The 22449-nt window shown below is 36.9% G+C and overlaps 1 non-coding gene across 1 annotated transcript; it reads left to right on the top strand.

Moving 5' to 3' along the window:
- Window positions 1–825: 825 nt before the first annotated feature.
- Window positions 826–942, top strand: LOC125825399 (U5 spliceosomal RNA). The gene has a single exon (XR_007442854.1). It is a non-coding gene; the product is annotated as a U5 spliceosomal RNA (small nuclear RNA).
- Window positions 943–22449: the final 21507 nt, after the last annotated feature.

Genomic DNA, 22449 nt, shown 5'->3' with positions numbered 1-22449 from the left:
GAGCTGAAGTACCACTCGGCGAGTGGCTTTGGCGATTATCAACTTTTGCTATCTTTATCCTTCTTCATCTTTTTCGCTCCTTTTTGCCTGGTAATGTCCTTGCCTTGCTCCTTTGCCTTCGTTGTTGCAAATCAACACTTTAACATCAGTTTAGAGCATAAATAAGACATTGAGGACAATAAAACTATGAAAACAAAGCCCGAAATGAGTCGAAATATCAGACTCATTATACACCATAATATTAGGATGCTTAATTAGATTCAGACGTCTTAATCTTAATGGAAAAAACTGAGGCCTTAGACACTATACTTACAAAAGATGTTTTTGGTTCTTAGAAACTCTAAACTTCACTAATTATTCTGTGGGTTTAATCTTATTTTGTCTAGATATGGTTCATATTTTACGAGACACCAAATTCTACGCATTTATTCGTGAAAACCCAATAATTTTTTTATGTTTATATTTTTTTTCAGATATGTAGAAAATTGTTGGAAAAATATTTTTTCCATCTCAAAAATAAGATTATGTTTTTAAAATATTCCTACATTTAATTAGTATTTATTAGCCTTAAGTATAACAACATTACGTTCTATCATTTTGATCAAATAACTTATGGCTTTAAAACTCTTAATTGATAAGAGTATAATGTGTCAATTGACAATTATCTTTAAATAATATTCATGACCTTTTATCACCATTTTTAATTGTTTGAGGCATATCACATGCTATCAAATTTTCTTCTATGTGTAAGTACTCTTTCAAGTACTAATGAATGGGGTGAAAAACAATGAGAAAAAAATATACTAGAGAGTAAAAATCATACGTAGCCACGCAATGAGCACATAGTGAACTAATCTTTTGCCTTTTACTAAAGAATACCGTGTCGCGTTGTAAATAGTGGCATATGCCAATTTTTGGAGGGTTTTTCACTTTTTGAGAAATCCCCATAGAAAGATATCACAATTTTTGAGGATAGCGATCTCTATCATTTTTCTACTATTATTTTATATAATAGAATTTTACTATTCGAAATGGCATATCTTCCCGATGAAATCACTATGATAATTCTTTCAATTTTACCGGTGAAATCTCTAACGATTCAAGTGTGTTGATAAGACATGGCATTGTTGGATTTCAAGGCCAAACTTTCAACTCTCAAATCAACGACAAGAAGATGGAGCAATTACCAACATATATTTTTTGATGTGGAACTCTAAGCCCTCCTTTAGATTAATAAACCAACAACTCACTTTGGAAGAACTTAATTACCCTCGATGTCAAGGTGATGTGACTTACATTGATAGTTGTATGATTTTGGGTTCTTGTTATGACCTTAAACTATTTAATATAAACGAGAATATTTACTTGTGGAATCCTGCCACCCGATTTTGCATTAAAGTGCTTGAACTTAATTGATTGCACGATCATTGTATCAAAGTGCTTGAACTTAATTGATTGTACATTCACTGTAATATACATGGAGGACTTTGTTTCGACTCCTCCACGATTATTTATAAGGCAATGTTGATTATGAGATATTAGGGCCAAGTTGATGTTGATGAGTTTGTTATAATTTCTAGTCTTGAAGACAAACAACGGAGGGAACTCGAATTTCCTTATAATATCTACTCAGTAAGTGAAGGGATTACATTGCATGGACGACTTCATTATAAGGTAAAGGTAAAAATTAGATAATGATGAAAATAATGAATTGTGGGTGCACATTTTTTTCTTTTAACCAAGTAATTTATTTCAATCCTAATTTTGAAAAGTTTCATATGTTTTCGATCCCTGAGCCTACAGGTAATCTAAAAGAGAATGATAGAATTGGTTTAGAAATTTCATATGAATGTCTTTGTATGACTTGATTAGTAGATGATAAGTGAGGTGTTGATATATTGATCATGAAGGAATATGGATTAAAAGAATCGTGGACATCTTTATATTTTATACAGAATTTACAAATAAATTTTTGGTACGAATTTGCGGTCCCTTTTTTCGTGACAAAGATGGAAGAAATAGTTTTTGTAAGATATTATTATGACGAATGAAGTTGTATACAATCTGAAGATTGAAAATACGAGAGAAATCCTCAATGCACATGGACTAATGGTTAACTATGTGAAAAGTTTGATCTCGCCAAAGGAATACTGTTGGAATGAAAAGCGAAACAAACAATTTGGAGAGCTTAGAAGGGAAAGGTTCCATTATGTTTTTGATTGAGCTTATAATGTCAATATTTTAGATATATTTATTTATTTATTAATTTAATTTTTATTTTCTAGGGAAGGTTGTTATTGTAATTAACAAGGATATAACTACGTAATTTATATGCTATTATTTTGGAATCTTATAATATCAATTTCTTGATTTAAGAAGGAGGAGTCAAGAGAGAGTATATTCTTTTTTCATATATCATGTAAATTATTTTTTGTACTAAATATAATAAATGAAATAGATTGTGATTAATGTTTTTAAAAAAATCTTCTCAATTCATTTTTTTGGAATTTCTATCGAATTAAAACCTATTTTAGTGTAACATTCCATAAATTTCCAAGCTAAGGGCCGAAATCATTCTTTATTTGCGGGTAAAGTTGTATCGGGTGATTCTTAAATTTTTCTTAGGTGTTAAGGTCAATTTTTCAGTGAGAGAATGGATTTGGCTATGAATTAAGTTTACAAGAATTCCCTAGGATAAAGTTGAATTGAAAGTTTCCTTACCAATTAAGTTTTGACATAAGATTCTTCTTAGGTTAACTTCTATCACGAGCCAAAGTAGACTCTAGGCGTAACATGACGCATAGAACCCCGAGAGGCCCTATACAAGCCACTTAGCATACATAGTACAAGATAATAGAATCAAAGACTTTAAAAGATTGCATTTCACACATCAATGAAAGTTTGACAAGCAAAAGGCTAAAATAAGTCCCAAAGTCATCTAGTACATCATAAGGAAAGTGATTGAGACGTAACTCATACATCACATACAAAGTTTGAAAACGTAAATGATATAAAAGTAATAAAAGAATTTTGGACCTCAGATCATGAATACTTACCAATCTTCAAAAGCCCAAAAGGATCAATTAGCTATGAGTATGTGAGGTAGTAGCGTCGGACCCTACATTAGTGAAATAATGTAGGCACAAGTATGCATTACTATATAGAATGTACTGAGTATGATAGCAATTCATAAGAGTTATGAAATCGTGCTAAAAGGACTTTACATGACATGCAATGACCAAACTAAATCATAAAATAACATGTTAGAAAACATAATTCATAATCTTGGTCAATGCAAGCTAAACATATTTAACACACTTATGAAATACTTGAGAAAGTAACCTTAGTTCATTATTGTGGAAATTTTACCATTAACCGACACAGACCATGTGAGCTACAACATGGAATCTGGTGTCTATCCCACACCGAAAAGAGATGTCCTTACTTGCCAAGGTAAGGACCATAAATTTGAGCTAAAGTGGATCCACTAGCTAGGTCATTTAAGACAAACCTATGGTGGCACATAATTATGGGATATGGATATTTATACTAGAAACCCGGCCTCAACTAATGGGAGAGCTTCCATCTCAATATCCTCTCGGTGCTAAGTATACATCCCACAGAAATGTCATTTAATCATATTTTATCTTATTTTCCATGGAAAGACACAATTAGTAAACAATCCAAGCTAGAGTTTATTTAGAATGTCTCCTTAATATTGATTCAACTTAGGTGAGAAAACCTTTCAACCGTATGAATCCTTTTGTGAGAAAATCCCTTTCACAATCATGTTTTTAGTAGTATGTGAGAAATCCTTCCACAACAACAAAAACAACATCAATGTTTTACTCTCAAAGCAACCTTGAATCATTTATATCAATTTCATATTGGAACATCCATATCTTCATAAATTCACCTTACATAGTTCATAAACTTGATCATGCGTTCATAGTAACATATAATTACTTCAATTCATGCATAAAAGATTGGAAACAATCACTTGAATCATAATCGAAAAGGGACCCATGAAGATTGAATAAAATCCTAACTTGAATTGCAAATCTTTTTTTACAAAATTGGAGAGGTTTGGAACATTATAAAGGAAAGGACTCCATAGGTGAATACTAACATACCTTATCAATCAATGCCTACAATCAATGGTGGATTAGAGTTCTTTAAGCCAAACCCTAGCTTTCTCTTTCCTTGGTTCTTGAGGGGCAATTTGGGGGTAATCTTGGAGAGAGTTTAATAATTTAGAAGAAAGGTTTTGAATGGGTAGTTTTAGACTTAAGGGACTTATATAGGGCATGGGATTAGGATCAAAATGACCTATTTTAGGCATTAATCAATGAGGGAATAGACTTAAAAAACCTTAAAAATAATTATCAATCTATTCCTATGGTTTGGACCTATGGTCTGTAGGTCCTTCTACGGACCGTTCTAGTCAATTGTAGAATTGATTAGAGACCCTTAATTTGGTCAATTTTTTACGAACACAATCTATGGTCGTAGGTCCTTCTACAAACCGTAGATACCAACTGTATAACCCAGCCTTAAAATTTAAAAATTTCACTAAGTCTGGGAGTCACCTCGAGACCTATCTACCACTTGTACATGGGATGACAGGTCGTCTTGGTGAACTGTACAAATGGTACTGGACTTGTTTTGAAAAAAACTAATTTCCCCCTTCCTACAGTTGCAACCTACGGTCCGTAGATGGGAACCATAGACTAAGTTTGCAACCCAAAAAATCATTTTTCTTCCTTTTTCCAAATTCTAGGTGTTAAAATATCTTCCTCTTGGGAACATTCATCCTCGAATGGGACTCAAGACAATGTAAGGAGGGTAGGGGAAGAGATCTAACAGCCCAATAAGAATGCAACTTCATTAACAACACATAATCAAGGAGAGACATCAACTCCAAGCTTAAGCATTTTCAAAACATCATTCATAAAATATACATGCAAATCATACTCAAATGTACATAATCATGCATAAATCAATCAAAGCTAAATCAGTATCTCAAAAACATGTTTTCATGAGCAAGCATGCATGAGGAAATATGATAATGACTAAGACCTTAGGATGGAACATGTGGAACTAAATACCTCAAGCTAGAGTAGGGACGGAGGGAAAGAGATGAGGGTATCGGGATATCATATCAGCCTCGGCCTCCTAAGTAGCACCCTTAACTAATTGATTCCTCTAAATAACCTTCACATAAGCAACTTCCTTCTTCTTAACTTCCGAATTTGCCGGTCTAAAATCTCAACTGGAGCCTCTTGATAAGAAAGATTCTCTTTAACTCCCAAACCTTTCAAGGGAACAATAGATGTCGGATCTCCAACACACTCCTTCAACAAGGAGGCATAGAATACTTGATGCACCGATGCAAAATCATCAGGAAAATCAAGTTCATACATAACTTTACCCGTATGACTTAAATTCTGATATGGTCCCAAATAACGGAGACTAAGCTTTTATTTCTTTCCAAACCTCATTATACCCATCATCGGTAAAATTTTCAAGTAGACCAATCATTTAACACAAACTCAAGATCTCTCTTTCTAACATTAGAATAAAACTTTTTGTCAAATTTGAGTCATTTTCAACCTTGCGCTAATAAGTCAAACCTTCTTCATAGCCTCATTTACCAACTCAGGACCTATCAAGGCAATATTATGATGAGTGGCAGATTTGCACTCATTTAAGGTCCATTTAGCTCAATAATTAGTGTCCTTAATGTCTAATTTTTTCCTATTCTATTAGAATTTTGATGATTTGCAACTATGAAAGCAATTTGACAAGGCAAGGACTGATGTTTGAAAGAATGTCCAAAAATACAAAAATAAGTGCAAAGTAAACATTGTTGATCGCCTAACATGAAGGGCAAATCACTAACTGAGCACGACCTTGCAAAATTTGACAGTGTATAACACTTGTGTCTATCATAGAAGATCGATGGACTCCAGTAGAGACGGCGATACACCGATTAAGAATGGTGGTCTGGACTCCTATCACCCAAAATGACATCTTTAGTGTAAAGATTTAATGTTCGAAAGGCGAACCAAGGTGGTATTTGATTGTTCAAGTTGTAATTGAGGAATCGTAGTTACAAATGCAATTCTATCTTATAACTCTATACTTGTTTGAGAAAGAGGTATTAGAGTCGAATTATTAGTTGATGGTTGTATTGATTGTATCTTTAAGAATCTAGCTTGAGAAAGTAGGTTTGATTGCATTCTTAAAAATCTAGCTTGAAAGAGTGGATTACTTAAAGAATTGGGTTGTTCGATTGTGTTTTGAGCTTAATGATGTGGAGTTGACGTTCCTCCTAGTTATGTGCCTTATATTGATGTTGTATGTATGATTGTGGACTGCTAGTCTTGAGTCGTTACCCCCTTAATGTTTTAAAGTGTCATTCGTGGACGAATGTTTCCAACTGGGGGATAATGTAGCGACCCTAAAAAAAATTGATAGGTGAAACTAGAGCCTAACGTATGAATCTTAAAAGTTTTAGCATAAATTGGAGTTATGAAATTTTCCAAAAATTTGACTAAGTATAAGTTCAAGAGAGGGTTCAAGGAAGGCGAAAGGCATCACTGCCCTTAGAAGCTCCCTTGGACTTTGCCTTAGTTTTATTTGGTAAGTCCATGTGGGCAAGGGGCATTTTCGTAAATATGATTTTTTAGTTAAATTAAGAAGTGGGTATATTTGATATTATTCCTAATATGCAATATAAGGTATTAAAACATTTTAAAAGGTGTTTTTTTGTAATTCATTCTTCAAAAATCAAAATCCCTCTTTCAAAAAGGTTCTCTCTAGAACCCCATGGAAGCTCAAGGTGAAAGATGGAGCTAGGGTTGATGGTGGCTACTGATTTCTTATTCAATTTCATTTGGTTCTTGATGATTAAGGTATGAGGATCCTTTATCCTTGATTCCTCTTCCATTCAAGGAGCCAAATCAAAGTGTTTTGAAAGTTCTTCAAAAACTCAATAAAGTCCTAATTTCGGTTCTAGCATGGGTTATTGCATTAAGTGATTTTAATGATGATTTATGTTATTATTGATGTTTATTGATGGTTTTAAGAAAGAAAAGTCCATGAACCCATGTCTTTCCAAGTTTCCTAAATTGGGCTTAGGAAGTGGGTTGAATGTTAATGATTGAATGATGATGGAAAAATGCTTAGGTTGAGTTGAGTAGTTGATTTCTATTATTATCTATATTTATCTATTGAGAATTGTTGAAGAATTGAGGAATGGTGATTGTGGCTTTGGAAAAGGGTAAGTGGACCTAACTTCATTGTTAATGTAGAATTGATATAGAATTGTGATAGATTGATGTGTGATCCACTTATGGTGGAGGTGTTTACTTATTGAATGTATTATGATTATGGCCTTGAAGGCATTATATGAGGAATTGAAGTGTTGACATGATATCATATATGTGAATGTGATGTAAAGGATTTGAATGAGAATCTAATGAAATAAAGGTAATCATGTTGTGAATATAAATGTGCTCATGTGATCCCAAGATGAGCTTGGATAAAGTATTATTGTATTGTGATTAAAAGTATGTTCTCTCTTAACACTTATGAATGAAGATGATGGAATGTGAAGTGCCTTATATTGTTGAATGTCATCTCTTGACTTGGTAGACTTAGGTGCTCTTGTTGATAAATGAAAAGCTATGTTGAATAAAAATCGATAGGCTATGGCATTTCTTTCATATATAAGTGATGAACTCTGTTTTTGAGCTGGGTAGTGTCTGGTAATTTATGTTCTCTAGAATTTCATTTACAATGAATAAATATGATTTGGAAAGCTAACTCGTAGACCTACAACTATTATGTTTATGTAAAACTCTAATTTAACTGTTATGGATATGAAATATGGGACGCAACATAGGGTAAGTACTGCCTAGATTTCGGAAATTGAAATCCTATATGATCAGCTGTTAGTGTTTTGAATATATCTTTTTGTACAAAATGTATTTTATAGTGATTCTTGTTTGTTTGCAACCTTAAGAGATGTAGTTAAATCTTTCATGAAGGTTATAAAGTCTAGTTTTGCCGTTTTCCTTTTTCAAATCTAACTTGCGACTTGAGGTACCAGGCTAGACAGATTCACTGTTTTGGGAGCATAGTTGTATTTGTACATGTTAGGCTTACTTGTGATGATGATACTATTTTACGTCAACATTACTGAGCTAATAGAAGTTAAAAAAGTTATTTAATTGTATTTTAAGGTTGTATATACTCGTGAACAAGTTGAGGACCTTGAAACGTTATGTTCTGAACTCGCAAAGTTGTGTTGGACGGATTCTTTGCTAAAGCACTGAGTTTGTGTATAAACTTGTACTTGAACTCTTTTAACTGCGGAAATATTTGAAAGTTGATCTTGGTACCTTGACTACCTCTTGTCACCTTGCATTGTCATGTTGGTATCCTTTAAGACGTTAAAGACGCTCATGTAATTCGCCCACTTGTACAAACTGTTTGATCACCTGACACTCTTGTTGGGACCTTGTCCTTCTTGTGGCTGTGACTTTGTCACTCTTGGCATGCCTCTTGATTCAAATCATTTGCCATCTTGACTTTAGATTTTTAGTCCGTCTTTTGAATGGAAGTTGTCCATTTTAAGTACAAATTAGAAAGCCATTTTTAATATGGTTCTTGGTTCTCTTGATTATTCGGCTTTGACCCTTCTTGATACAGGGCGTCGACCCTTCTTGATACTTGCTTGTGCTTGGTGTGACGACATGATGTATATATTGGGCGAGCCTTGTTAATGAATCTCTTGGAAATTGGTGCTATGAGCATTCTTGACACTTGGATCTTTAAGTGTAGAACTTGATGCCCTTAATGTGAACTCTAGTTACTTGATAGGTTCTACATCGTGTACGTAGTAGTATGTGATGTTATCTACATATGGCACGAGTAGCCTTTGAAGGTGCTAAAGTGAGTTCTCTAAGTCTATATGACTAAAGTGAGAAATCCCCTAAATGCATGAATGTGTCCTAAATGACTTTAAAGAACAATGTTGACTTATTATCTAAATGATTTGTTGAATAAATCGCTTATATTAATGAAGTGAGTTACTTAGTATGTTACCTTGAAGCATGATGGTTCTTGTCAGTAGTAACCTTGAGGAACACTTAGGTGTGTATGAACAGGTTGTATGGGCGGTCACTTCATGTCTCACTCAAGTGTGTCTTATGGTTACTTTAGATAAGGGTCCTTGGATGATGAAATGAGTTACGTGGTGAAAATGTTGAGTACGTTTATATTTTGGTTAATGTCTTATATGTTGGTTATGTTCTATAATTTGTCAATGTTCGTGAAGTTTTACTAAAATGGCATAAGGCATGACTTTCAACCAAATGTCCTTTTTAGCATGTTTTTGCATGGTTTCCATACCTAGTACTTAATTGTGCTAACCCCTTTCTTTCCCTTTTGACTAAAGTGTAGGGATTTGGAGATGTTGATATTCCATGGTTGATGGATAGGTTTCTAAGGTGTTTGAAGATGAAGACTTGGTGAGTCCTCAAAGATTCGAGGACAATAACCAACATGTTCCTTTATGTCTTGTAGTTTTGTTATAGTTTTGAGTGGGCTTAGTCCCAATGTTGTATTCAAGTATTAGATGGTTTTGAGACATATTATATAAAGTCTAGAAAGTCTTCCGCTTGCTATTTAATGAAAGTATCTTCGTGTGTGAAGAAAGTTTTATATTCTTCTCTATTTTTTTTAAGTATCATTTGCAATGAATGATCCATGAGGCTTGTATTTGACCTCTTCGAGGTCGAATGCGTCGGTTACGACTAGCGGATGCTCTCGGGTCATGACAAAGGGTCTCTTTGGAGGACTCACTCATGAGGACCCTCATGACCACATCTGAAACTTCATGGATGTGTGTGGGTCATTTTCTTTCAAGAACATCACTCAAGAGTTAGTTCGACTTCGTTTGTTTTCCTTCTCTAATGGGGGAAGCAACAAAGTGGTTGATTGAATTACCAAGGGAGTCAATTACTTCTTTGAAGGAGATCATTGAAGCGTTTTATGAAAGGTTTTTCCCTTCTTCAAATATAGTCAAGTTGAGGGATAACATTCAGAACTTCAAATAAGTGGATGGCGAACCTATACATGAGACATGGTTAAGGTTCCAAAAATTGCTGCTCCAATGTCCAACTTATGGGCTACCGGACAATGTATTATTACAATATTTTTATTTGAGCCTCGACGAGGTCAGAAAAGGTGTGGCAAACCAGCTTATTAGAAGAGAAATTATGAGACAACCGTTTGACATAGCATCAACCCTTCTTGATGAGATGACGAAACTTAATCGTGCATGGTACACTAGAGAAGATCAGATGTCTCCTTTGAACTTTGGGCTGACAAAGGAACAAATGGATAAGAACAAGGAGCGAGATGAAAACATGGCCAAAATGATGACCCAAAGGGACCTATTATCAAAACATGTCATGGGAAGTGGCTGGAAAGCTATAAATGCAGTCAGAATTAATAGTGGTGTAAACCTTGATAAAGCACACTTTGAGGCCATGTACAATGAAGAAGTGCATTTCTTGTTGAACCAAAGAGGGGGTTCTCCTTCGAATTACCCAAGACCGGGCAAAATTCAAGGTTGGAATAGAGATCGAGAATATAGTTGGAGAGATCGAGATCGTGAAAGGCATGACCGTAAAGAAAATTGGAGGGATCGGGATGGTGAAAAAGATCGCTATGTGCCTCCCCATGAGTGTCAAAAGCCAAAAGAGCCTAGGGCCAATCCTGAAATTTTTTTGCATCGAAGATATGCTTGCTTGTATTCTGAATAAAGTGGAAAGATCAGACAAGGTGATAAAGGAAATGAACGATGACGTCTCTTCTCTTAACCAAAAGGTCACATCACACTCGGTATCTATTAAGCTGTTGGAAACACAAATGGGTCAGATCTCGGCTCATTTAAATCCAAGGCCAAAAGAGGGGCTCCCAAGTGATACTTTGGTGAATCCGAAAAATGACACATGATCCCATGGCCACGTCGTGCCACGATGTTAAATAATGCGATTCTTGGAAGGCAACAAAAGTTTTACTTTTTTGTCATTCAAATAACGTTTGATGGATGTTCAGGTTGAAAATTCAAAATTCTGGAGAAATAAGCTAATGGGCGAGCTTAGAACCCAATTGGCGGATCACCGAGTGGTTCAGCGAGTTCGATGTTGATCACCATTTTGACCAACCGAATGGGTGAAATGCTGGTAATTTTGATGGAAAAAAATCCATTCGGCGCCTCGCCTAGTGGATCGGCAATATTAATGAAGATTATCGACTAAGGCGCGAACTGAAGGGTCCAAAGGCTTCCATCTGTTTTAAATTCAAAACCTCTTCATATTTTGAACATTTCAACTCTTGTACGCTCTCAACTTCATATTATATTGTAGTTCTTACCAAATTTTTGTGTGGGTGTTGTTGTGTGATTGGAATTCATTGCATTTCCCATTTTTGCTTTTGCCTGCATCGTTTCATTGTCTACTTTCGAGGTTGGTGTTCTAAATTAGACTTAATTTCTTGCCATATTCTAAGCATGTTTGTGTAGTTGATGGATCTATTGTGTGTTCTTGTGTGACTAATTGATTGATTAAATATTTTTGGATAATCAAGCATGTTAGATTTTGTGTTTAGCCTAATTAAATGTAAGTATCAACTTTAAATTGTTTGAATGGTGATTGTGCATATTGGGTTTGGTGTGGGTGAAGTCTGAGTAACCGGAATTGCACTAAACAACTTTAGTTTTCCTAATGATGGATCGGGTGACGTCGTTCTTAAGGCCAAAGTTGTTGTTTTTTTGAATCTAGATAATTTTGGGGAAATCTGAGTACCCCGAGGTAAGTTATGGTATGGGTAGTCTTGAATTGCATAGAATAGGGCTTGAATTTGGTTATTGTAGGTTGTGCGTTTATAATTCAGAGTCGAGGTAAAAATCTGGCACGATGGGCCATTTGGCGAGCTTAACGGCGGTTCACTAACTTACACCCATCATCATTTTTTTTACCGTGAATTATTGCTGGTTTGTTCTGTAGTTTTTGGCGACACGCATGTGCTCACAGAATAACTTTGATCTTGCCCTTTTGAAGCCTAGTCTTTGGAATTTGCTCTATAAAATTCAGCGAGTTACCTTTCCATCACTGATCAAGTTTGACGACTCGCCGAATGACCTTTTACATTGCCGTTTTATGATAAATTTATGATATTTTGTTCTATAATTTTCGGCAAGCTCTTTGAGGCTTGCCAAATGACTTCGGTGACTCGTCGAGTTGATTGGTGAGATTTCTTGCATTTTTTAATCTTGATATTTTAGTAACCCTTTTCAACCGCATTCGTTTTGTTTTCTTGTTTCGACAGATATGGCCAGACCAAAAGTCACAACAAAGGGTCCTCGACAACAAAAAAGGGTGAAAGGGGTGGTGATTGTTGTGGAGGTTGCACCTCCACCATCTACTAGACCTCGACTCACTAAAGCTAGTGGTCAAGGTAAGGGCAAACGACCTACGAAGCCAAGTTCGAGCAGCTCCAGCTCCTACAGCATGGGTGTCTACTCCACTTACCTCACCACATCGGCTTCCGAAAGTGAGAATGATGAGGGATCTAGGACTCCAGTCTATGAGTCCGAACCAGCCAATGATCAAACCCTTAAGTGCAGACGTGCTGAATTGCATTCCAAAGCGCTGCATGATGCAGCGAGACTCCTGGCACTCCTGACACCTCCACTACCTCTAGCCCAGGCAATAGAATAGGCACCATAAGTGCTCCCAGCCCAGTCACCTCCGCCACGCTCAATAAATAGGCTGAAGGCTATTGGTAAGAGAACAATTTTGGAGGAGAAGAGGTTGTCCACCGATGGGGTAGTGGACAGGTATCTAGGAGTGTGAGACACTCTCCGGTTCCACAAATTTAAGCAATTCACAAATCCCCGGAACCCGTATGTGCTGACATGGGTCCAAGAATTCTACGAGAGTTATGCCAGGTTGCTCCTAAAAGGGAAGAAGAAAGGTGGAGCAGGGGCACCATTCGAGTTTTTGAGGTGCGTGGGAAGAAGGTCAAATGCAGTGAGACCGATATAAATGAGCTCCTTGCTTGCACGGTCTAGGTGACACATACCTTGACCACGATGCTTAAGACCAAGTTACCAGACAATTTGAAGGGATGGTTAGCCCCATTGCTGTCTGATATATCTCCTCTATGGATAGAGGCGGGGGTCCCAATTGAGAAGAGAGACATTCATATTACTACTCGGTATTGGTTTGGGTTTATCAGTAGCAACCTGATGCCGTCTCAGAATGAATCCATCCTCCTGCACCCGAAGGCTGCACTTCTGGGGTGCATTATTGATCAGGAGTGGCTTAACATGAGGTCGATTATAGCACAATATATGGCCATGAGGGGCAAGCAGAGTCAGACCTCATTGTCTTTTCCTGTCCTCATCAGTGATTTGTGTCGACTGGCTGGAGTACCATTCGTGGCAAAAGCTGATGTTGAGGTTACTTCTACATCTTCTACTGATATTCGAAGGATCAAGGTGGAGTGTATGAAGGATGAGTACGAGAGGAGGAGCAAAGCACCATTGGATACATTTAGCTGTCGATGTAGAGACTATGAAGACAGATACTATTGATCCCACTCCGGCCAGTGAGCCGTTAGGTATGCCTAGCTTTTCCGCCCCTGCTACTTCTGTTGTTGCTGCTACCTCTCGAGTCCCATTGACTCAGTCCATGATATATAAAAAGGGCCACATCACCCATCCGGTCGATGTGCGAGCTTCAAGGGTTGAAGCAGTTGTCCCAGGTATGTTAGAGTGAACTATATTTGTGGCTTTAGCTCCTATTCAGGAGGATTTGAAGGGATAACGTAAGATGCTTACGACTCATGGACTAGCATTGGATGCACTCATTGTGCGTGTTGAGGCATGAAAGCAGTGTGGTCGATAATTGGAGGATGTGACAACTTTGAAGGCTAATACTACTGGGTTGAGGCGTGATGTGAACGATCTAAAGTCCATTGACATTTCAATGCTCTGGTAAATGTGGACATTCCTGAGGATCCTAGTTCAGAGATGCGAGCTACTTATGAGATCTCTTTGGCTACTTTGACCGGATATGCTGCTGTAGCTGATGATGGTGATGAGGTGGATACGACAAAGACTGATGAGGAGGCCTTAGCAACCCTTTAGGAGGTGGTGTATGAGGACTTGGAGGACCTTGATGGTTATCTGGTCTTGTTAGATACAGATGGCTCTCTTCGTGGTCCCAGTGGAGCACAACTCACTATTGGAGGAGAGTCGGGTACTGATGCCCAGATTGAGAAAGCCCCAGATACACAACCTTCGCCTCAGACTTAACCTGACAGGGGGATCTTGACTCTCTTCCTGTTTTTATTTACTTTTTATACATGTAGTTTTTCTTTCACATGAAGGACACTATTTCGTATTTTCTATGGGGTGATGATATCTTGATACCTATCCTCTTGGTTGTATTTATTTTGTTTTGTTTTATTTTGTTGACTATTGGATGTTTAGTTTTTTTTAGTGATTCCATAAGTGCTTTTAGATATGAATTATCTCCTTGTGTTGCTTGAATGTGAATTTTGATTGTTGAATGTTGTGATGTTCTCTTGCGCATTTGAGTGTCGGTTGCGATCAATACTGATGATTTGAATAGTGCTCTTGATTGAACAATATATTTGTGTAAGTCCAATGAGGCAAATTTGAATTGCATAAGTCATGTGTGAACTCTTAGCATCTCATTGTGACTAGTCGATTGTCAAAGTGAGTCTTGTAATGATCGTTGCACATGAGCTTAACTTGTAGAGTCATGATCGATGATTGTGTATCTTTGTGGAAAGACGAAGAGTGATTAATATATATAAGTGATTATATGGGTCATATTTTAAGTACTTGAGGGTCACATCTTAATTTTTGAAGTTAAGCGAGTTTAGTAATAAAAGTTGGTGAAAGTTATGGCAAATCCCTTTTTAAAGATTTCTCTAAAATTTAGTGCAAATGTCTCAGAGGTTTTCTCCCAATATAAGAAGAGATAGAGGGCCCACAATATATCAAATCTAAGGTCTACGAGTCTAGTTTCCAATGCATCAAACCGTTCATTCATACGACATCGGAATAGAGAGATATTCACCTTTTTCTACCAACTGCACATTAGAGGCGGCTAGTGGGTCCCCTAGGTCGGTGGAACCTTATAAAATAGCATCTTTTTCATTAATTTTCATTGCAGCTCGTAAAAAACCACAGAAAATAAGAGAATTGCTCCTCAAATCATTCGTGTTTGTTCATGATCTCTTCTTGACTCTTTATAAAAAATTACCCTACGTCGCGAGGTCGTCGTTTTGGTATAGTTTTCATGGTAAATTGTGCGGTGTAGCTCCATAGAGGTAGAGGTGTACATAGGTCGGTTTGGTTTGGGTTTTCATTAAAAAAAACTAAACCAATTATGTCGGTTTATTAAATCTAAAAACCAAATCAAACCATGCAAATTTGGTTTTTTCGGTATCAGTTTTTTACGGTTTTTCAGTTTTTTCAATTTTTTACAACTATACGTTGTTTGAAAAAGAGATCAAATATACTTTCACTTACTTGTGTGATAAGATAAACTTAAAAAATGTTGAATGAATATTTTTTTTTGTAAAGATGGTAAAATTCACATGAGTACAATTTTTTTTTGAAATATCAACATTCATTATGTTAAATTAATAAGATTAAAGGATACAGTCAAGCTGTATACAAAATGAAATATTTACAAAGTAAATTGTTAACTTTGAATTTGAAAAAATATAACAATATAATTGTAACTTCGGATCTTAATACAAAATAAAATATTTATAAATTTTACAAGCCCAAATTTGAAATAAAATGTATAAACATTGAAAACTATAAACTAACTAAAAATATATTAACAAATTAGATTATAAATAATATTTTTTATCTATAAATAAAAAAAAATTATATACATAATATTTACAAAATTTTACGAGCCCAAATTTGAAATAAAATATATAAACATTGAAAACTATGAACTAACTAAAAATATATTAACAACGTAGATTATAAATAATATTTTTATCTATAAATAAAATTAAATTATATATATATATATATATACTATGTCGGTTTGGTTGGGGTTCAATTTTACTTTTTTTCTTTTAATACCAAACCAAACCAAGAGTGGTCGGTTTTTTTTTCAACCGCCAAACCAACCAAACCAAACCAAACCAAACCACAAATAGTTTTTTTTTTTTCGGTTTGATTTGGTTCGTCGGTTCGGTTTGACTTGTACACCCCTACGTAGAGGTTGTGGCAGCAGGGATTTTAAAATTGTTTGAGTTTGTTTAGGTGTTCTTGGCATGTAAAGAAAGGTAGGAACCATCTTTTATCAGTTTATGGATACCTTTGGTCTCGAATAGTAATTTACGATAGGAATCCATATCGATTGTCGAATTATCGTAGTAATTCTTGTCCTTAATTATTGATTGAGTTTACCTTTTTTTAGTGTTGTAGTGGTGCCGACAGAGGTATTATTCAGCATAAACCATAAAGGAAAAGGTATGTTAAGGTTATTCCCTTCGTTTGACATGTTTCCTTAAAGCTTGGGAGTGATATGGTAGGGTTGTTAATGTTGGTGATTGTTGCCCCCAAATCGCACACACAAGTGTACGTGGTCGTTCAAGTATTAAAGTGGCTCTTATAAAGGGCCGAATATCGTACCCACAGAGACTTACGATTAGAATAACTTGATTTTTCCAACACTTTCAGCTAAACATAAGTGTTATCAAGATTTCAAGAGTGATTTATTTTCTAATCTAAAATTTAACCAAAATTAAACAAGCGCGATTCAATTTCAAGGTTTTCAAACAATGATTGGGTAAAGTCCAGGGCTGCAGCTCTTATCAGGATTCATGCAACTTATATTATTTAAATGGGTGTTCATCAACTATTGAATCAATGATCACAGGGTTAAATGTATAATCATGGTCTCCTGACCTCTAATCACCTACGATAAATGACAATCTAACTACATCGTTGAGTGAAGATAAGTTGGACCAAGTATCGAGCATTACGATTTCTTCTTGTATAGTGACCAAGCATGGTTTCTAGGTATATCCCTATCCTAGATACAAATTATCCCTAATTATTAAGATAAAATCATGCTCCTTATTCCCCACGTTCTATCCTTTTATTCCTCTCCCGAGTTCAATTCGGACAATGTGTTTATTTCAATGGTGATCATGCACGAAATACAAAAAGCAAGAACATAAGAAAGATTCATATGATAATCGATATTAATCCAATGAAACTCAATAAATTACCATCATCCTATAGCCACAACCCTAGAACTAGGGTATTTAGCTACTCATAACAATAGTTTTGATCAATCAATGTTTAATTATCATACAAAGATCGAAAGTAAAAGAGTTTAGGAAATAACCCTAAAAAATGATGAAATAGCTCTCCAAGTCATCATTCTTCAAAACCCAGAAAAAGAATGTTTTAATAAATTAAAATATTAACCTATTTACACTAAAGTCGAAACAGCCAAATCTGGCACATAGGGGCGTGACGCGGAGGCGTATCTGAAATTTACTTTGTGACAAAATATGCTTCTCTGCAACGCAGTCACTCCACAGACCGTTCTGTCCCAAATTGCTTTTTTCGCAAACAAAAAGTAGAATCCCTCTCCGCGACACAGAGAGTACACGAAGCCTTCTATCTAGAAATTGTTTCACAAGACAGAATAAAATTCTTCTCTGCGACACGGAGAGGATACAAATATGCCTTGGAATTCATTTCTTCCTTTTTTTTCCTTGCTTATTTTCGACTCGGATCATTTATATTCCCCAATGTCCATTCCAATGCTCGTTTCTCCATTTAAGCTCATCTACACAACTAATCATGCTGGTTAGTACATACAAAATCAAACGGCTCTAAATGACTCTAATTTGCATGAAATGAGTCCAAACTTGGCCAAAAAGCAGGGTATGATTAGGTCCTTAGGCATATAAATACGCCTAAGATCACTACCCCACACTTAGAGCTTTGTTCGTCCTCAAACAACTTACTAACTAATCCTAGACCAAGACTCCCTATTATGGTATTTGTGCATCCGCTACTTTCTTCCAAGGATATGTGATCAGTTAACATAGGCATGATTTCATTCAAAATGGGCACGACTCCTGTACTTGACTTGACAACTTTTAGCAACCAACGCATTCAACAATGTGCACCATTACATATCACATATCTTTCATACAACAAGTGCCTCTCACTCCAAAGAATAGTTTGCACACTCAACTCAGCAAATTGAATATAGTTTAAGGACTTTGCAATTACGCTCTCACTCAACAAAAACATCATACATGCATGCATTGAGAACCATAAGCTTGCCCATTATGTACATCTCCACTAATAAAGTGTGTTATGCTCAAAATAAAATAGGACTTGTTCCGGTTGTAATGTAGGCTTGAGGTAATGGAGGATTCATTTAGATAAAATTAGTGACTTATCCTCCCTAATGCACCAGATTCAATTTCCATATTACATTCACAACTTTTTGTTTTCTTTTGCCCCCTCTCTCTACATAGTTTTCCACTAGTATTACCAACGTTGCCTTTATTTCTCACTCGCCCCTTTATTTCTATAACTTTTTTTTTACACTCAACAATAGCCACCCTTGACTTAGATATTTCTCTCGAGTTAAGGTGCACATTGTCCTTGTAAGGACCAGGGCCATTATTAAGATATACTCCAAGTTAGCCACCTTCAACTTAGGCTTTTAACCTTAGTCGAAGTGCACAATGTCCTAAGGACCAGGTCCAATCCCAGATTTGAACTTATGAGGCATCATTTTACTACATCTTTTCTCTCTTCCCCACAAACTAAACATTTCCACCCTATTTACTCTTTCCGCCGTTTTGGCTTTTCCTCTTAACATAGTGCATTAGGTATTAGGGATAAAAACTAACGGTATCAATAAAAGGGAATCGGCTTAATTACGTGGGTTAGAAAAAAATCAAGGATAAAAGGCTCAATGGGACTATACAAGGGATATTATTTCTAAAAAGGCTACTATTTAAGACAATTCAAAAAAAGCCTATTATCATCTTTTAAACAAGACACCACTTTTATTTCACTTCAATAACATGCCGGGGAGGTTCTAGACTCAGATGCTTTACATGAATAATACAAAAACTCACCGCTTATGGCACAAGTTCTACTCAAGAAAAGATCAATCACAACAACACAATCAGTTCATGCACAAGGTTCAATTTAAACTTAAGTTGTAATCATTAAAGTCAAATACACAAGTTTAAATGCAGCCATTCATACATCAACTTTAAATTATGCTTCCATATATTTTCCTTTTAGAATTTCACACTTCAGCACATACCAACCTAAGACTCAATGACGAAATTGCCCTTAAGACGGTCGTCATCCATCTATCATTGGGCAATGTGACTCAACTACGACTATTGACTCAATCATAAAAAGACAAAATCCTTTTGTATTTTGTATGGTTCAAAGGGACTTTCCTTGGCCAAAGAATCGAAAACATCCTCCAAGGAACCCAAAATCAAACAAAAAAATACAAAGAAGATTCTAACAATGTTCAACAATAAAAATATATACAGACCAGGTATGATTTTCACCCTCACCCCACACTTAAACAATAGCACTGTCCCCAGTGCTTCACAAAAATCAGAACAGTACATGAGGTAAGGTGAAAACACTCCCTGATCAATCCTTCATGGCATCACCCCCTTCGGCCTCATCACCGGCCTGAGCGGGGTCTACCTCCTCATCAGGATCAGACTCTACGTCCGAGCTAGTACACAGTCTCTCCTCATCAGTCGGAATGTAATCATCGATCGGCTCACAAAAAGCAGGACCAATGCTAAGTAGGGCCTTGGCGTGGGCATTCAGTGGATAACACCTCTCAACATCACTCAATTGCATGTCAGTAGAAACCAGGCAACCATTCTGGTGGTGAAGCACCTCGAGGCCATACATACTAGCCATGATAAGCTCATCCCTCCTATGGGGCTCTACAGTGGTGAGAGTTGGGCCAAACTCAGTGTCTGGCCCCTTAGTCATCGTGATGTCCATGAGTGCTGGGAATAACGGTGCCATGTAATCCACGTTCTCTTCCGGAACACCTGCAACACGACACATTCTGGTAATAAGGCCACTAAAAGCATACATGCGCCCTTTATGAACCCGGCCTTCCGCATCGCTGATTTTAAGACAACCCCAATGTTCAACTTTGTGGGCGTCATCAAAGCATAAACCAAACAGACCCTGTCCCGAGTGATGTCCGTATAATGGAGGCCCAGTATCAAGCAATTCATTACAACCTTCAGCCAGACTCGCGCCTCCCTCAATATGTGAGCATAGGGAAGAGATTGGTGATATCTCTTTCCGCTGTGCTTAGTCCATTGCACCATGGACTGAGGACCACACAGTGTATGTTAAATGGCTTTATAGGGTGGGCGTATGTTCAGCCTGATAAGCACTAGTGGATTAGTGTCCTGTGAAGTTCCCACTATGTCATTAATCACCACAGGAGTGAGAGGCACATCCACTCCCCACACAGTCACAAAGTGAGGTCTCGCGTCCAGCACCCAGTTGGCGTAAAACTCCCGTACCATGTGCAAGTTGCACTCTCCCGGCTTTGTGAAGATAAACTCCATATGAAACTCCCGAATCCGCCTCAATATCTGGGGAAACTCTCAAGGCAAGTTGTCCCTGTCAATGCAAACGTCAGAGAAATACGAAGTGTCGGTATGCTTTTTCCACCTTGTCTTCCCTTCCTTGGTCATATCTTTCACCCCGAATCGCCTGGTTTGGCCCTTGGGAACTGCAAGTGCGGGTGGAACATTACCTCCACTCCATACTCATTTCCTCTGGCTCGAAGTGGCAACTTCCTTACCGGGTCTTTGGGAGCTTGACATGATTTCCTGCAAACAAAATATAGTTCAGCCCACAACACATACACACCCAATGATTCAAGGGTGATGTGCACACATCACCCCCACACTTATGTCGTGCAATAATTCATCCTTAGTACTCAGACTTCCCAAAAATAAATGACAACACGCCAACTTGTTAATCATATTCACACAACCATATATGCACCACATTATTAGCCACAAACACTCAACCTCACACTTAGATTAAGACCCACACAACCCTTTCACAAAACAATAATCAGTTAGTGTTACTTAAGAATTCAGACCACATCAGCCCATGCAATCCTCACAGAATCAGAATACCAACATTTTCAAGCAACGATAATTTCTACTCAAAATTCGAAATACCCCATAGACTCGCTGAAATGCATGGCCTTAACCCACAAAATAAACCCGAAAGCTTTACCATAGCCTGTTCATTCCACCTTCAATTCACAAATAGCTATTTCTACTTAAGCTCACACAATACATATAGCCATCATAGTGGAATCGATTGTAGTACCCCAACAACAACCACATTAAACACAGTAGTATGTTTCAAAAAACTCAAGAATTCGAAAGTACCCATTCACAATATCGCCCATAGTAGTAACAAACACCACCAGTCAAGCCCACATACCCCTACAATAAAAAAACATCACTCATGGCAGCATATACTTAAACACGCCCATTATTTGCAAGAAAGAGATGAAAATACATACCTGGAGTAGTGGAGTTGCAGAAAATTGTAGTGCAGAAGGATTGAAGTGACTTTGCGTTACGGATTTAGTAGCAAAATTTGATCAAGGGAGAAAAGAGATGGGAAATATAATTGCAAATTTGGGAGTATAATGGGTTAGGAGACGGGAATTTGGGGTTAAAAAGGGGACCTAGGTCGTGTTATTTCAATTAAAAATGGGTAGAACCCATTTCATTTATTGAAAATAAAAAAAACTTACCTGGGGGTGCGACACAGAGAGGATACACACCACTCTGCCTCATTTTTGAAAATAAATTCCAGGCGAAGGACAGTTTTGGTGCCCGGATCCACGACGTGATGTTGTTACAGAACCTCTTTATCTTTGACAAAAATTATAATTCCCATCGAATCCCAAAAATTATGCCCTATTCGCGACGTTGGATGGTCACAAACCACTCTACCTTCTTTTGGAATATAAATTCTGAGTGAGGCAAATATTTCACACCCCTCCGCGATGCGGCCCAGTCACGTGCCTGCCTTACATTTAATGTAAAAGAAAATCTTCATCGAATCAAAATTTGGGGATCCTTCTACGATGCGGGACGGTCACAGACCGTTCTACCTCAACTTGGAAAATTAATTCCAAGTGAGGCAAAATTTCCACACACCTCCGCGACGCGAGATGGTTCTTCAATCCTGATTCCAACATTTTAAAGCTCAAAACCCATTAGTACAAA

Source organism: Solanum verrucosum, unplaced genomic scaffold (genome assembly GCF_900185275.1).
Source record: "Solanum verrucosum unplaced genomic scaffold, falcon-dt-bn FXZP01000051.1, whole genome shotgun sequence".
Classification (NCBI taxonomy): domain Eukaryota; kingdom Viridiplantae; phylum Streptophyta; class Magnoliopsida; order Solanales; family Solanaceae; genus Solanum; species Solanum verrucosum.
Note: the sequence above shows the minus strand (reverse complement) of the source record. Positions and strands in the feature narration are given on the sequence as shown.